The 18,774-nt window shown below is 39.5% G+C and overlaps 1 long non-coding RNA gene across 1 annotated transcript in view; it reads right to left on the bottom strand.

Annotated features, from left to right (window-relative positions):
* LOC118586404 overlaps window positions 1-18,774 on the bottom strand; it is a 69,021-nt gene that overhangs the window by 465 nt on the left and 49,782 nt on the right. The gene's annotated exons all lie outside the window — the stretch shown is intronic.

Genomic DNA, 18,774 nt, shown 5'->3' with positions numbered 1-18,774 from the left:
GGAGGTGGTGGTGGAGGAGGAGAAGGAAGAGAACGAATAAGAAGTGGTGGTGGTGGAAGTGATGGTAAAGAGGAGGTAATGGTAGATCTGGGGTGGTGGTGGTGGTGATGATGTTGGTGATGGTGGTGATGATGATGTTGTTGGCGGTGGTGGTGGTGGTGATGATGATATTGTTGTTGGTGGTGGTGGTGGTGATGATGTTGGCGGTGGTGGTGATGATGGTGTTGTTGTTGTTGTTGGTGGTGGTGGTGGTGATGGTGATGATGATGTTGTTGTTGGTGGTGGTGGTGGTGGTGGTGGTGGTGATGATGTTGTTGTTGTTGGTGGTGGTGGTGGTGGTGGTGGTGGTGATGATGATATTGTTGTTGTTGTTGTTGGTGGTGGTGGTGGTGGTGGTGGTGGTGATGATGTTGGTGGTGATGATGTTGTTGTTGGTGGTGGTGGTGATGGTGATGATGATGCTGTTGTTGTTGTTGGTGGTGGTGGTGGTGGTGATGGTGATGATGATATTGTTGTTGTTGTTGGTGGTGGTGGTGGTGGTGATGGTGGTGATGATGATGGTGGTGGTGGTGGTGGTGGTGGTGGAGAGAAGGAAATGGTAGATCTGGGGTGGTGGTGGTGGTGGTGGCCAGGGCCTGTACGCATGCAGAGGGAAGGCAGCATGTGCCCCACTGTCTGGTCAACTGTGGGACTCATGGGAGCATCTCAGAAAGACATTATAGCAGGATGGAAGGAATGCCTATGGATGTGGGCTGAAGCTTGGCTCTGTCTGAACGTGGTGTTTCATCTTCTGAGGCACCAATCATTGTCTGGCTTCCACTTCCTCTGGTGTAAATTTGGAGCAACCAGCCTCTTGGGGTAAAGATAGAGTTAAATGAAAAAATAGATAGGAGATCACACAATAGGAGCCCAATCCTGCTACAGACTTGAAATGACAGAACCTGCTTACCTCTGTCTTCAGAACGCAGTTTTCTGATTCATCTTTGCACTTTGTACTCCCGTAGCTGGCTGCTGCCATGCCCTGATGAATCAGCTCCTTTCACACCCTCAGATGTTCTCTGCTGTACCCACACACGCGCACGCACGCACGCACGTTCCCCCTTCTGAATAACCAGCATGTTCATGACAAATGCCACACTTCATCTGTTCTTTGGCTCCTGCTGTTCTGTTTGTCATCAACTGTCACCCAGTAAATCAACCCATTCCTTCAGGAACAACTGAATTTTCCTTTCTCGGTGACCTGTCTCTGACTCTGTGTTGAGTTAATTCATCACTGGTGTCTCAGCTCTCCTGTGGTGCTAAGCAGCTGGCAGCACAGTTCAAACTTCACTGAGATTTGTGCTTGTTTCTATCCTGAGAGAGCAGTGATTCCCAACCTTCCCAATGCTTCGAACACAGCTCCTCATGCAGTGGTGACCCCCAACCATAAAACTGTTTTTGTTGCTACTTCCTAACTGTAATTCTGCTACTCTTATGAATCATAATGTAAACAACTTTTCTGATAGACTTAGGTGATTCCTCTGAAAGGGTAGCTTGATCCCTGGGTTGAAAGCCTGTGATAGATAGTAAGATGTTAGAGGTGAGCCCCTCATCTTGTCCAGCATCTAGCACCAAGTCTGCACCATAAAGAAGACTAAACTAAACAAAGAAATATTGAATTGCTTTTTAAAGGCTAAGTCTTATGTGGAAAGACACCATATCAGTGTTTTGTTCTCCCTTTTATAAAGTGTGGCATTTAGCCACGAGATTATAAATAATACACTTTCCCATCTATACAATAATTCAATTCCCTTAGAACAAATAGGATATAAGTATGCCTAGACACATTCTATAAACTTTTGTTAATACTATAGCACTCTTCCCATTAAAGATTTAGCAAAGTATTATTTTGCTAGATCAACAATTAAGCTATAACAGCATGATCATATAAACAATTTCACGTTGTCACTGTATTCTTCCTCCTGTCCAAATATAAGCCTACTCTTGAATCATAATCCTCTTACCACAGCTCCCCAAGTGCTGGCGTTACAGGTGTGTGCCACCATACCTCCTGGTTGATTAGTTAGTTAGTTAGTTAGTTAGTATTAGTTAGTTAGTGTTAGTTAGTTAGTGTTAGTTAGTTTGGATTTTTAAGACAAGAGACTACTCTTGAATTCCTGATCGGCCCACCTCAGCCTCCCGAGTGCTGGGGTTACAGGCCTGCAACAGCACACTTAGCTTAAGCTTGAGTGCTAACATATGAAGTGCACTTAATTATCAGAATCTCAGGCCCTAGAACCAGCATTGCATGTGATTTTTCTAAGTGTTAAGATTCAAAGTATTGACTAAGCTAATTATCTGAATGTACTCTTAACCCTTTACTCATGACCAAAACAATGCTGACAGCCATAAATAGCACCATTAAGTGTGACTTAATGCCTTTTTAAAATACCTTACTTTAACCTGGTATTTGTTATAACAATGAGTTACAAAACTTCTTTTGGAAATGGTAAGTCATTAGAAGTTCCCTGGTTTTTGCCATCTAAAATGCACAGAGCTTACTCAGAAATTTTTATCTAATTTTATATTGATTAATCTTTAATTTTTATATTACAAATACAAATTATTCATAGGCTGAAAACACTCACGATACTGAAAATTCCTAGTGGACAAATAACTTTGTAACTACGATTCTGAAACTTGTCTCAATTCTAAGCTCCTTGCTGCCAATCAATTGTTCATACACCGTGATTAATAATACAAGGTTTCCCGGGAACACAATTGTATTACACAGCAATTGTATTGTACATAATTGTATTAGAGAGCAGCTGACTGTATTTGTAGGTGTGAATTTGCTGCTTAAAGCTGCCCCAATTTTATACTTTCAATACATAATAAATGGTGTTGATCTCTAACTCTGTTCTTGGAACCCAGCGGCACGTCTCAGGCAGCTAAGCAGAAGCTAGCAGGGTAGAGCAGCAAAGTCAAATACGGCAGAGAGAAAATACAGAAGTCGAAAAGGAGTCATGTTCCATGGTGGGAGGGAAGAAGCTGTTCTCAAGGAAAAGGTGAAGTCGCAGGAAGATTAGCAGCCCGGGTCTTTTGAAAATTCTAAATAATGGCCAGTTACTATCTTCTTGTCAGTCTTTGTCTGATCACTTGTATTTATTTCATTTGGGCCAAACTTTAAGCCACCTAATGTAACCAAGAAAATTCATACTGGTTACATAATTTCAGAGAGGGTATTTTCAAGAAATTCTGAACTGTAGCATGGATGAAGCTCATGCAAGAAGGTAAGATGAGGGGGCGCTGGTAATGGGTGCAAAGTTGCAGTCAAGCAGGAGAAAATTCCAATATTTCATTACCCAGGAAGGGAAAATATTTAATGATAGCTTATTTATTTTAACTTCCAAAAAACCAGAAGACAGGATTTTTTAGGGTTTTACCATTAGGAATAGATAAATGTTTTATACAATGAATATTCTATTTACATTGATTATTCTTTATATTAATATGCACATAAATATGTGCAATTATGCTAATTTAAAAATTGTCTACCAAATGCTATTTCAAATATTTTATAAAACTCATTAAACTTTTTTAAGAAGTTCTCTGCTCTCCAGGTAACCTGGAAAATGGAAAAATCAATGAAAAAGTGACATCTGCTTTATTACAGGTATTCACCCACAAGGTCTCAGGAAATGTCTTCAGAAAGCATGGTAAAACTGGCTGCAACCAAATGCCTCTAGCATTTTCTAGGACTCACTCTGAACCTTCAGCTTCAAAGGCTGTTTGGGCAAATAGCCAAAGCCTATGGGACCCAGGACCAGCTTCCTGAGCTAGAAAGCTATACAGTTTGGTTGACATGAAACTGTCATTTTCTACAAAAAGCCCTATGTTTTGATCTGTTCTAAGCTCTACAAATTATGCAGACTATGCTATAGACCTGTGTAAGTGCAGCTCTGAAATCTGGGGGGAATGAAAAGAAAAGAAAGAAAGATAACATTACTTCTTCCTTTTTGTATTATGTTTTTATTGATTTATTTTATACTGGAAATTTCTTTCCTCTCTTTTCCTCCATCATGGACACAGGCAGCAATATGCATTTCTGCCTAATGCTCCATCCTTCACCCATTGCTCCTCCTGGGGAACAGTCTGGAAAAAATCAGTTTACATAACCTATTTGTACTCGGGGTATAAAAATGACAGAAACTGCCAATCCCAGATTAGACAAGTGAGAAGCAAACATCCACTCCACCATCATCGGTATATTTGAACAGATGTGTTAAGAAATATCATCTCTGTGTCATTTTTAGCACTTAGTTCTGCCTCGAATTCTTATCAGCAGAACACAGGGTACAGAACTTTGCAATCAAGCAGAGAATAACAAAGAGAGAGTGGGGAGCTGGGAGATGACTCTGGATAAAGTGCTTCCTCCTCAAGCAGGAGGACTAGAGTTTGGAAATCTCAAGACCAGGTAAAAGCCAAGAAGTTCCAACAGCCAGTCTATAATGCCAGAGACATGTTGATCCCTGGAGCAAGCTTGCTAGCTAGGCCAGCCAAATAGGCAAGCTCTCAGTTCAGTGAGAGACCTCACCTGAATAAATAAATTACAGGTCGATCAAGGAAAACACCTGGCATCAATCTCTGTCTTTTGCGCATACACACACACACACACACACACACACACACACACACACACACACACACACCTTAAAAAGAAAAAGAATTAAAGAGAGAAGTTGTTTAAGGACATACATCATCATAAACTCCCAATTCCTTATCTTTTCCAAACTCTCCTAACAGTCTCCCCAGTGGCAGGTCCCACTGCCTTCATGTATGCTGACATTTAAGACACACTCAACTATTCCTGAAAAACATCCATTTGCAATATCCATTTGATCTCCCAATTATGCCCCAGATTAGTAAACAAATGTTGCAATTACCAAAGTCTCTTGTTCTCTTGTTCATTTGTATATGTCACCAGTTAAAGAATAGTAACAGTAATAGTTAATAAATCTGCCATATGGAATATTTCCCCACCTACTGCTGTATTTCATCTTCATTAAAATAACTGCAATGAGAGCCACAGAGATGCTCAATGGTGAAAAGCACAGGCTACTCTTCTAGAGGATCCAGGTCCAATTCCCAGCACCCACATAGCAGTCCACAACTACCTATAATTCCTATCCCAGGGAATCTGATGCCCTCTTCTGACCTCCATGGACACTGCAATCCCATAATGCACAGGTATACATGCAGACAAAATACCCACACATATAAAAATAATAGTTAAGAAAATATTCTCAAAGTATGTTTTGTTCTATGGTATTATAAAAAATGTTTTTCAAAATACACACACACACACACACACACACACACACACAAACTGAACTCCTGACAAGCTCTAATGCTGCAGTCAACATTTCAGGATAAATTGGTAGTAAAGCAGCTATAATACTGAAACATAGGTGTGTTCTGTGTAATCCATTCTAGACATAGTCTATGTAATCCATTCAGACTTTACAGGCATTGTAGCTTTTGTTTACAATAACTGATTTGTCTTCTTTGCCAAAAATCTTGCTGATCTTAAAGTCTTGATCAAGAAAATTCAAAATTAAAGGACCATTGATTACGAACACACACATACACACAAACACACTGTCTATCTCTAGATAGTTATTAAACTAATCTTATGCTGTTGATAATAACAGTTCACTGTATATTTCAGCATAGGAATATTTTAATGTAGTAGATTATAAGCTGGTAAGGTTACTTATAACATTTTTATCTCATTACATTACTAATTAATAACCAGTTCTGTCCTGAAAAGAAAACTGAATTCTAGAACACCAGAAAAATCAACATTTCTAAAGTATTAAAATCATTATACATTTGGAGATAACACTTTTTCTTAAAGATATTTTGAAATCAGAGAAAATAAACACCACTTATGTAATATGTTTGTTTGTGATTTGATTCTAGACTATGGTACCAGAACTGGTAAATCACAGTCCCTAACTGCTAGATTACATGTCCCTACATGAGGAAGCATATAAAATAAATGAACAGTGTACAGGTATCTTCATCTACATAAAAAGATAATTAAAGCAATATATATTTTGCCTTAAGAAATCAATACAGAGGACAGAGACTTTTAAAATATGCTTAAAGAAAATGGCTGATTGCCAGAGTAGTATGATTTAAGCAATGGCATTAAACCCAGAAAGAATAATCCAATTAGATGAGGGTAGGTCAGGCATTTAAATACAGTGAAACATAATGTTACATACGAGAGGGAGAGAGAGAGAGAGAGAGAGAGAGAGAGAGAGAGAGAGAGAGAGAGGCAAATGTCATTCTTGTTCAAAGCAGGGGAAGAGTTTCATGAGGGTCTCAGGATTATCTTCCCCATGTAAGGGTGAAATTCCCCCAACGCTGTCATGCTCAATTAAGAGGTATATAAATATATCTGTTCTGAGTCCATGCTCATCACATAAACTCCCTGACAACCTGGCTCTCATCATCACTTATCTGGATGAACCAAAAACACTTATCCAGTAAGTGTGAATGTCAAGTTGCTTTCTCAGATATTTTCATCTTAAATTGACAGAATGGGCTCCATGAGGTGTCCTCGGTGTCAGTTAACATCTTGGTCCCCAATCATTCTTATTAACTGAGACATGGATGAGGCTGGTTTCTAAGCACAGGAAGCTAAATGTCTGTCTCTGAACTGTAGCGACGTCACTTGGTAAACAAATAAATACTACCCTGAGGCGTTCTGACAATGTGACTTGACTGGCCTTCAAAAAGCAAAACCCTTCTATTTATACTCATGACACATGCAGTTAGAGGTACTGAAATCAAGCCAGTCAAATAGGCAGCTCAGTGGGTAAAAGTGCTTGCCCCCCAGCCTGACAACCTGAATTCAGTCCCTAGAACCCATGTGGTGGAGAAAAGAACTTAGTCACTCAAATTGTCCTCTGACCTCCCTGTGGGTGCCATGGCGCGTGCGCACACGCACATATACATACAAATAAATAAATATAAAAATTTAAAGCTCTAAAATAATGGATATTTTTATAGATATTCACAGATATATATTTTCATAGATATGAAAGCAGCATAGGAAGCTCTACCTGAAATGCCTGCTAATGAGTGAGAGAACAGAAACTCACTCTTTAGCTGACATTTAGCTTTAAGTGGCTAAGGGAGGAAGAACTTTCTAGAAAGAAAAATCCATTCCAAAGATCTAGAAAACAAAAAAAACACAGGAAGAAGAGCAGAGTTTAGAGTGTCTCAAGTATAGACTGGGGGAGGTTGGACAGCTACCATTGGATGTGTAGAATATGACAAAGTTTTGAGAGATTTTATACATGCTTCTGGTAAATTACAAAAAAACCTGAGAACATACTGTGTGCTAGGCCCTAAGGAAGATACTTTAGGTCACACCATTAAATCAGAGCTTACATTATAGTATGACAGATGGAAAGAAGGAAGTTTAATCAGAGGACTGCTGATCACATGTTTAAAAGCCATTAATGCCCATGATAGTGTATAGAAGAAAGTGTGTGGATACAGACTGAGACTTTTGTGAGACCTTCTTACAAGACTTTGGACTTGTGTCTTGGAATTAGATTTGAGGAGGGTTCCAGCCACTCCTTAACAGGATAATGTCTCTACCTCCACCATTTATACCAATAAAGTATAAATGAATGCCTCCTTTCCTTCTGAGAATCTAGAAATTTTGGTATGTACTAGGCAGACTGTATCTATGTGAGCAGCCACCAATAAAAAGTTGGGGATTTGAATTTCTATTGTGCCTGACTTGTGGACAACATTGTTTATGCTACCATTACTCAGTGTTTAAATAGGTGAATCCTGTGTTTCTCCTTGGAGACAGCAGAAAGAATAGACCAGGATCACAATAGCACAACTTTTCCCTCTGCTATTTGTTTTGTATCCTCCAGTTATACAAAGCCTAACTGTGACTGCAGCCCAAGTCCTCGATGCCCCTCTAAGGATATCAATGAAACTAGAAGAGGTTCTGGACACACCCAGAACAGAGGTACTAGAGAAAATGAAGACCAGACATGGCTGGAAACTGGAAGAGAAGCTCATGATCAGAAATTCAATACTAATATTCAGAATTCTTAATAAATGACTGAATATATACCAACATTATTAAACAACTTTTTAAATTAAATTTCCTTCATTTATTTTACATCCCAACCAGTTTCTCCTCCCTCCTCCCTTTCCTTACCACCTTCCCTCTGCACCCCCACCACACACCCATCCACTCCTCCTATGTTTCTGTTCAGAAAGGGGCAGGCCTCCCATGGGTGTCAACAAAGTATATCAAGCTGAGTTAGGACTAAGCTCCTCTTTGTATTAAGGCTGGATGAGGCAACCCAGTATGAGGAGTAGGTTCCTAAAAGCTCAAGCATTGGGGACTGTGGTGGTTATTGTGTTCCCTGAAATATTGTGTGTTCCCCAAAATAAACATATCTGGAGTCAGAGAACAGACAGCCACTAGAACAAAGCCAAAAATGGTGGCTAGAAAATGGGAAGTGTAAGCCATAACAGAAGTTGGGCAGTGGTGGTGCACGCCTTTAATCCCAGCACTTGGGAGGCAGAGCTAGCCAGATCTCTGAGTTCAAGGCCACTTTAGAAACAGCTAAGCATGGTGACCCACGCCTTTAATCCCAGAAACCCAACCTTTAATCCCAGGGAGTGGGGGCAGAAAGAGAAAGGTATATAAGGCCTGAGGACCAGGAACTAAGTGAGTAAAGCATTAGTTAGTTAAGCATTTGGTTGGTTAAGCGTTCAGGCTTTGGAGCAACACAGTTCAGCTGAGATTCATGTGGAGGAGGACTCAGAAGTTTCCAGCCTGAGGAAACAGGATCACCTGAGAAAGCTATGGCTTGTTCTACTTCTCTGACCTTCCAGCATTCACCCCAATAACTGGCCTCAGGTTTGATTTTATTAACAAGTACCTTTAAGATTCCTGTTACAGGGGACAGGCCCTGATACCACTGGTAGGAGTCCCACAAATATACCAAGTTACACAACTGTCACACATGTAGAGGCCTCGGAGGAAGTACAGAGACCTTGCTCTTGTTAACATATATATATATGAGAGTCTTAAATTCAGGAGAGTAAAGCAAGTAAGTGTTAATGAAGAAAGTCTGAAGATACAGGACAGTCAGTAGGATGAACAAACACAGGTGCATTCTTATGAAATTTCCTAGATCTTAACTTATCAATAAAAGCAATTTAATGAATGCCTTCAGGGTCTTACGTGTAGTATATATTCACAGATGAGACAATAGGCAGGGCATGTGCATATAGCAAAAAAAATGTAGATCAGTCTATTCCAAACTCATGCAGGAGCATGTCTCTCGGTGAAATGATTACACAACCCATTGGTTTTCTCATTTGCTTTCACCCTCCCCAAATCCATTTGGTCTCAAACTCTCCATCCATATCAGTCCCTCAATAGTGTCCTCATCAACACACAAGAACAAAAGTGAACACAAGGCTTTAACACATGTAGCACATACACTGTGAAAATAGACTTATTTTATAAAATAAGAGTCTTGGAGCTGGACAGATGGCTCAGTAAGCAGAAGCCCTGGATGTTCTTGCTGAGGATCTGAGTTCAGTTCCCAGCATACATGTTGGACAGCTGACAACTACCTAAAAGTCTTGCAGGAGATCTTATGTCCTCTTCAAACATTCATAGGTTCTGCACTCACAGGCAAATATTCTACAATCACACACACACACACACACACACACACACACACACACACACTTGAAAATAAAATAAATTTTCAAAAATAAATAATAAAAGGAATGTTTTCCCTCCTCATTCTCTCATATGATGTTCATCATAGAAACTATAGCTTCCAAAATCTTAAGAATATTTTCATTATCTTATATCATAAATCCATTAAGTATGTCTGCACATACAAGACTTCCAGAGCAGGATGCATTTTATATCTTTTTATGATCTTTTCTACCTTAAAGTTGAGTAAATGTATGATTAAGTTTAGTTTTATTCTTTCTTTTTTACAAGATTACCCCTATAAATAAAGGTATAAAGATAACTGTCATATATCAAACATTGGGCAGAAAATGAAATCAAAGTACCTATAAAAATGTGTTCACCCTTCAATTATGGCAGAATATGGGAAGAACAGAAGGTCAAGAAGTTAAATTGAAATTAGAATGACTTCAAGTTAAATGGCAAAAAAAAAAAAAAGTTTAAGGATGAGTCCTACACAGTGTCCAGTATGTGCTCTTAGAGCAGACACTCTGTGCCCTACGGCGCTCTGTTACCCTTCTGTAGGGAAGAATAACATGTCAGCACTCATATTCCAAGAATTACATTATCTCCTTGTGCTCAGAGTAATAAATTCCATTAATACGCATAATTTTCTGTATATCAGGCACTGTAATAACCACTTTGTAATGGCTTGTCTCATAAACCCCTAAGTCAACCTAATTAATTAAAATCGATCCCTGGTTCTGTGGATGAGATGAGTGAGACTTACAGGGAAGTAAACAAATGATCCAGTATGCCTCTGCAGTGAGCACAGAGGTCAGGCCTGAACTCAGCAGTCACAATGTCATCCGTGCCACAGACCCCGGGAGCGCAAAGTTAAAGCCTGGCAAGGAGAAGGGATATTCGTAGGACTCGGAATGGAAGCTTCCAGAGTGAACTACTTCCAGAGTGAACAGTCACTCAGTGGTCCTCATAACTATGTGTGCAGTGCTTTATCATGTGCAAATCATCTCATCTACCTTATACCACATGCGGTTGCCTCACAATAACCCTGTCGACTCCATTCCACAAAGGACTCCTATGACTTCTGCTCCTTATTTGAAATTGCATTTCTGAAGAGCTGACAGAACTCATGTTTTATCCACAAGCCTCTGCTAGGCCCACTTTAACACATTACTCAGACATCTCTGTGTGTGTGTCAGTTACTTTACTATTGCTATAAGACACCATGGCCAAGGCAACTTATAAAAGAAAGTGTTTAATTTAGGCTTACAGTTTCAGAGGGTCAGAATCCATGATGGCAATGGAGCAAAAATATAATGGCAGAAACAGATAAAAGTTCGTGTCTCAGAAACAACAAGCAGGAAGCAGAAAGAGCACTGAGAATTGCAGGAGTCCCGAGAAACCTCAAGTCCTATCCAGTGACACACCTCCTAATCCTTCTCAAATGGTCCGCCAACTGGGCAGGAAGTATCCAACATTTGAGCATATGGGGTGGATTCTCATTCAAACCACCACAACGTGAAATTAGGATAGAAATCGGGAATCCCCTGAAAGAAAACGTATGAATCACCCCTATGGACATTTTGAAAGCTTAAAACAACGTCATCATTTGACTGTGAGAAATCCAATATGTGTTGATTCTTTGTCCATAATGACTTCAGTTCCAACTGAAAACCCTTGGAAGGAATCCTAACTTCCAACTACAGGAGGCCTTGAAAGAGGAGGAAATACCTAATGTATAATGGTCTGATACAAAGGACAAAGGGCAAAGGGCAACCTGATACTCTGAGGTAAGGGAACATGGAAGATTTTGGAGAGAAAGAAGGCTCATGATGTCAGATAAATCCCTTCCATGGCTGATAGACAGTTATATAACATACCTGCAGACAAAGAGACAATTTAATCAAGCATTACAATCCTTATCCATGCTCTAAATTAAGCCCAAATTTAAAATGTGTCTGTGCAACTGATAGCTAACTTTCTCCATCAACATTTCATTTGTAACCAAGTATATTTAGACATGCACATATGTCAAGTTGTATTATAAAATTAAAATTAAGAAAATGGGTGAAAAGAAAAAACTTTGAAAGAAAGCCACCCAAAAGAATTTTCAGTGAGCTATAAATAAGAAGCTCCTGAACATGGTAGAAAGAGAAAAATGACTCGTAAAAGTTGCCCTCTGACCTCCACATGTGTGTCATGCACCTGTACACACACACACACACACACACACACAGCATACATACACAATGACTATATGTGTGCATAGAGAAATTTTTAATACTAAAAGAAATGTATGAATAAAAAATCTGGGTTGCTTTCCCTCTGACTACTGGAAGATGAAAACTCTTTATTTATGGAAAAGCCATCTGATTTTTTTGATTTTATAACCAAGACTTCTGGGAAATGTGGAAAGCAGAGGTATGAAAAGAGCACAGTTAAATATTTAAGTGGAACTTAGATGCCACTAAAAGTGTGACAGAAGCTGTTTTTGGTGTGAATGGCATCAGCAACCCACCATGTATATTGGGGAATGCCCACTGAGTATCCATACATTAAAAAAATTCCCCTTAAGGATGGCTTTCCACTTGAAAGAAGATTGGTAAGCCCCTAAGTAGCCAGCTTATGTCTGTGGTTCAAGGTCATTTAGATAAGTGGTTTTCAACCTTCCTGATGCTATGATCCTTTAACACAATTCTTCATGTTTCAGTGACTCCCAACTATAAAATTATTTTTGTTGCTACTTCATCACTGTATTTTTGCTACTGTTGTAAATCATAATGTAAATATATATGATGGTCTTAGGCGACCCCTGTGAAAGGGTCGTTCAGTCCCCAAAGGGTCATAGCCCACAGATTGAGAACTGATGATTTAGAGGGAGTATCTAAAATTCATGAAGGGAAAAATCTACAAGTAGTGACAAGACTGAAGAGTGAACAGAAATGAAGCCATATATTTGGTTGGTGAAGGAGAGCTTGTGATGTGCAGAATGACCTAAACATTTTAATGAAAAACTGGCCAATAAGAACAAAGGCATTCTTGTGTACTTGTGTTGTAACAGACACTGTGCCTTATCCTCAGCCTCCCAGAAACAGAACATAGATCTGAGGCTGTCTTATATCCATAGTTAGAGGTACTTGGTGGGAAACACAGGAGTGATCTGGCAACTCTCCAAAGCAACTGAGAACCTAGATCCACTCTAGCCTTCCATTCCTCCATGTGCTGTTCCTCTGAATTCACATCTGTAGGTGTTGTGTGACTTCCTGGGGAAATGTGAGCATCTCTTTGTCACAGATAAGATACACATAGACCAAAGTAACTGTTACTTCCAAGTCCTGGTATTATCAAGATCTCACCTGGCTACCTGGTACTTGTTATTTCAGTCGAAATAATTCACAGGAAACTCACAATACAGTGTAGAAGATAGAATTTATTACAAAGTGAAGTGAGGCATCTTCAAGAGACAAGTGTGGGCAGTGCATTCACGCACAAATGTGCACACACACACACACACACACACACACACACACATTGAATACATAGATATCATATATTTATTTTTGTATGTTCTATAGTGTATATTGTACTTTTTATATATTTTGCATATAAAAACTATTACTGTAATCCCAACATGAGAATTTTTTCAGTGTCTTCATAATTAGACATATCTAAACTGATCTGATTAAGGACCTTTGTCACTAACCATACTTACTTTTCACTTTCTGATAACAGAAAAAAAAGAGAGAGAGAGAGAGTTTCTCCGCACTCCTTTTCTTTGATGCTTTCACAAGGCCTTCTCAGGGGACATTTAATGTGGAGGAAGCACATCAAAGTTGGCAATTAGTGTTTTGATCAAGACAGTATGCCACATTTCATTATTCAATTTGTATTGGGTATTTTGACCTTTGAAGAGAATTTTCCTTTCTACTTAAAGACCAAAGGATTTTCTTTCATGTATAATAACCTTCTTACTCTTACCAATTAGAGATTTTATTGGTGGATTTTTATAAATGCCACTTAAAAAAATTCAGCTCCATTCAACAAAGGAGTTGGTGATAGTTAAAGAGATGATAGTGAAATTTCTTGGAAGATTGTGATTGTGTTTCCATCATGCACTTCCTGGCATGCAGATAGTTTGTCCCTGAAACAAAGATCTGAAAGAGCTCCCTCTCTCTCTCTCTCTCTCTCTCTCTCTCTCTCTCTCTCTCTCTCTCTCTCTCTCCTTTTTCTGAAGGCCCATGTGCGAAGTGCAAGTGTGCGTGCATGCATGTGGATGCCAGAAGACAATCTCAAGTGTTGTTTCACAGGTGCTGCCCACCTAGATTTTCAGATAATGTCCCTCACTGGTCTAGAGTTTAGCAAAGGATGAGGCTGCTGGCTAGTGAGCCCAGGAGATCTGGCTGTCTCCATCTCTCCAAAGCCATGATAACAAGCTGTGTGATATCACACCTGTTTTTTCATGTGGGGTTTGGGAATCAAAGTCAGGTAAGTTCTCATACTTATACCATCAGCAATTAACTGACTGAGCTATCTCCAAGACCTATGTCCTTTTTCTTTTTACTTTTTCCCCCAAAATGAGTATTGTTATCTTTCATTTACAGGTGTGACAGAAAATTTTATTTCATGTTAAACAGAGAACACTTGATTACTTTATGGAGTTGGTAATATGAAGACACACTGTAGGCACTTATCTCACCAATATCAGTCTCAATTACATTTTTTATAATTCTTCCTTTATTTTGTGCAGCACAAATCTTAAAGTGTCTTATTAATAAAGAGAAACCTGGAGCCAGATATTGGGGTGAATGCTGAAAGATCAGAGAAACAGAATCCACCACAGCCAACCTCACCTCGCCAACTCCTCAGCTGATCCTGTTTCCTCAGACTAGAAGCCTCTGAGTCCTCATCCAAATGGATCTCAGCTGAACTGTGCTGCTCAAAAGCCTAAAAGCTTAACAGGCTCTAGTTCCTGGTTTTCAAGCCTTATATACCTTTCTGCTTCCAGTGTGGCTTTGAACTCACAGAGATCCAGATGGAACTCTGCCTCCAGAATGCTAGGATTAAAGGTGTGTGCCACCATTTTCTGGCCTCTGTGTCTACCTAGCGGCCGTTCTCTTCTCTGACCCCAGATAAGTTTATTAAGGTGCACAATGTACTGGGGGACACAATATCACCACAGTTTTGTGTGTGAGTGCCAGCAGGAATGCAGATGGCACAGTGTGTGTGTGGAGGCCAGAGGATAATTTATGAGAGTCATTTCTCTCCTTGTGTGTTCCACCATGTGGACTCTGGGAACCAAACTCAGACCATCAGACTTGATAAGAACCTTTTAGACCTGCTCAGCCATCTTGCCAGTCCTGTATCTCATTTTTATTGTGGATAGAAGTCACATACTTTTCCTTCTTTTATTATAAAATAAACAACAAAAATAAACAGGCAAATGAAACTGACCATCCTAGTGTATTCTCTTTGTGTATTCACTGTGCATGCTGAGAACACCCACAAAAAGATGCTTCTGAAGCAACATGGTGATGATTACTACTTCCTACTTCCAGATACATCAAAAGACAAAAACTGCAATGGAATTCTAAGTCTAAAGGACAGTGGATACAATTTGCAAGTCTTGAACTAAATGGCTAACTAACTAACTAACTAATGCTGAGCTTTTCCTCCATCTTCTAAGCCTTAAGTAGATCACAAAGACAATAAAGGTTAGCGTTTGGCCATCCTCATACAGCCAGGACCTTCCCCAAGTACACAGGCAAGGCCAAGAAGAAGGAACGCTCTTGACAGTTAACAGGATTCCTCCAACCAGGATGTTCTAAGTACAGTAGAAATTTCACTGAACTGTGAGGTGCCCACACACTTTCTCAAACATATGTCATATCACAAAAACTTTCCAGAATAAAATAGTTTATGGAAGCTCCTGAAGAAAATATTATGAAATAAAACAAATGGGGATTATGTTTATATTTGGATTCCTGTGTTTTGAGACTCTGTGATTCTGCAACTTATAAATCTCATTTAAAATATCAGCTTATGCAAGAACAGTAATTTAAAATGCCTGCATTTTTCTAGCAAAAATTCCCCATGCTAATTATGTAAGGCTCACAGTTCAGCCAAGACCCCTTGCTTTCTTTTATCTCTTGAAGGGATGAGGTAGCCACACTTCTGTAAGTGCATGCAATTGCAAGATAATAATAGGATGATTATGTTTTTTCTCTTAAATTTCTGTTTTATGTATTTCTAAAAAATGAATGTATAATGTTAAACTGAAAAGGGGAACACCTTCAACATAAAAGCCCTTGTCTTCAAAGAAGAAGGATTGGGAGAAATAAATTGATACACTGGGTTGCTAATTTAGTAATAATAATAATAATAATCTATTTTCAACCACCAGTGGTAATAATGTTTTAAAACAATATGAGATAAATCTTAAGACAATGTTTTCACAAGAATTGATCTTGGTCATATAATAAGATCATTTGATGTAGCTTCATTGGTAAAATGCTTGACTATCATGCATAATAGCACCACATAAACTAGGCTTCATGGTACATGCCTGCAATACTAAGATTCTGAAGGTAGAAGTAGAGGTATCAAAAGTCTAAGATTATCCTCTGTTATAAAGAGTTTGAGACCAGCCTGGGCTAGTTAAAACTCTGTCTCCACAACTACCAAAAAAAAAAAGTCAGAAAGCATCTTTGAAATGTTTGAAATGTCTTCAAATTTATCCTACAAATTAATTTTTAATCTAATTTATTTTTATGTGTATGAGTGTTTTGCCTGCATGTATGTCTATGTACCACATGTATGCCTGGCACCCAAAGAAGCCAGAAAATGGTGTCAGATCCTCTGGGACTGGAGTTACAGATAGTTGCTAGCTTCCATGTTGGTGCTGGGAATTGAGCCCAGGTCCTCTGGAAGAGAAGCAAGTTTTCTTAAATACTGAGCCACCTCTCTAGCCCCCACACCGCTTTTTAATCTCACTGTTCCTAATTAACTTTGGATTCTGATGTTTAGAGTTAAATAAACAAATAAAACTCCCATGAAGGTCTGCATATCCCCCGCCAGGATTATGTATCAAGGTTAGGGTTTGTATCAAGCTTTGTATCTACTATGAGAAGTTACAAAGTTACATTTCAGAAAATAACGGATTTGGTTTAGTTTGCCACCTTGAAATAAAAATGGTTGCCAAATGTGGTGATATATTGTGCAACCCAATAAAGCTTGTCTGGGGATCAAAGGCAGAGCCAGCCACTAAATTAGACATAGAGGTCAGGTAGCGATGGCACACACCTTTAATCCTATCACTCAGGAGGCAGAGATCTGTCTGGATCTCTGAGTTCAAGGCCACATTGGAATCAAAGCCAGAGGTGGTGGCACACACCTTTAATCCCAGCACTTGAGATCTCACGTCTTTGCTTAGGAAGGACTCACACCTTTAATCCCAGGAAGTAATATGGCAGAATGCAGAAGGGTATATAAGGCATCAGGAAACAGGAACTCTCTCTTGAGACTGAGGATTTCATAGAGGTAAGAACTTGTGGCTGGCTTGCTCTGTTTCTCTGATCTTTCAGCTTTCACCCCAATGTCTGGCTCTTGGTTTGCTATTAATAAGACCATTTGGCAATTCATCTTACAGCCCAAAAAAGTTTTCACATGGCTAAGTCTTCAGTTACTGCTGATAAATTCTAGTAAAAAGGGAAGCTGAATTGCTAAAGCCAAAGGATAACACATTAGACCAAGCAGCATTATCTGTGGAAATTCTCAAGGCTGTCTGTCAGGCGTGCTACTATGGGGTCCCGAATGATTTGATTGAAAAATTCGCCATTTTGATGAACACATCCCATTTAGAACAACATCCAGAATAGGAAAGATAGAACACTAGCTATAACTCAAATGTCGAATGCAAGTTGAGCATGAAAGGTCTCTGCAGCTACCTGGCTTCACGAAGGCCAGGCGTAACTGATCTATTTGAATCCAGTTTTGAAGGCTCTGTTTCTTCAGTGTTACCTGCCTTGATTCTCTCCCTTCTTTAAACCTTCCTCCACCCCACCATGGTGCTAAGTCCAGTGTTTTCTGATTTTTTGATGACATGCTTTAGAAAGCACTGACATCTGTGTAATGCTGCTGCCTGGGGTCCCTGCCCAAGATAGTACCAAAACAATAATAACAGAGCAATTCATCCATTCATGAAAACATTTAAACTCCTTCTTGTCGAAAACTAGAGTAACAGTAAAGAACACAAGGTTGGAGGAAACAGATGAAAGTCAAAGTCCTTTGCTGAGGACTACAGTTGTGTTTATCACGTGAAGGAGAGGCAATGATAACAATTTCATAGGCTCATCATAAGGATATACAATGTAGTCACTGTGTAGAGAGTAATATGTATCTTATAATTTATAACAAAATTCTTCTTGAAGACTCCTTAACTTATGATCTCACATCCAAATGTAACAGGTATTATAGTTTTGCTTTTTAAGCATTGAGTGCTATGACGTGGAGGATGATGTCATTCTGTAGGCTGTGAAAAGGTGTTGCTCTGTTTGGTTGATAAATAAAGCTGTTTGGCCAATGGTGAGGCAGAATAAGGTTAGGTGGGACATTCTAAAGAGAGAGGGTGGAAGAAAGAAGACAGAGCAGGGGAGACACTGCTAGCTGCTGCCAGAAGGAGCAAGGTGTAAAGGTACCAGTAAGCCACAAGAGACTTGGCAAAGTATAGACTTATAGAAATGGGTTAATTTAAGATATAAGAACTAGATAAAGCTGGGCCACAGTGGTGGCACATGCCTTTAATCCCAGCACTCGGGAGGCAGAGCCAGGCGAATCTCTGTGAGTTCGGGGCCAGCCTGGGCTACAGAGTGAGTTCCAAGAAAGGCACAAAGAGAAATCCTGTCTTGAGAAAGAAAGAAAGAAAGAAAGAAAGAAAGAAAGAAAGGAAGGAAGGAAGGAAGGAAGGAAGGAAGGAAGGAAGGAAGGAAGGAAGGAAGGAAGGAAGGAAG

This window comes from Onychomys torridus, chromosome 6, assembly GCF_903995425.1.
Source record: "Onychomys torridus chromosome 6, mOncTor1.1, whole genome shotgun sequence".
NCBI classification, from domain to species: Eukaryota; Metazoa; Chordata; class Mammalia; order Rodentia; family Cricetidae; genus Onychomys; species Onychomys torridus.
The sequence above is the reverse complement of the archived record's forward strand: the minus strand, read 5'-3'. Positions and strand labels throughout refer to the sequence as shown.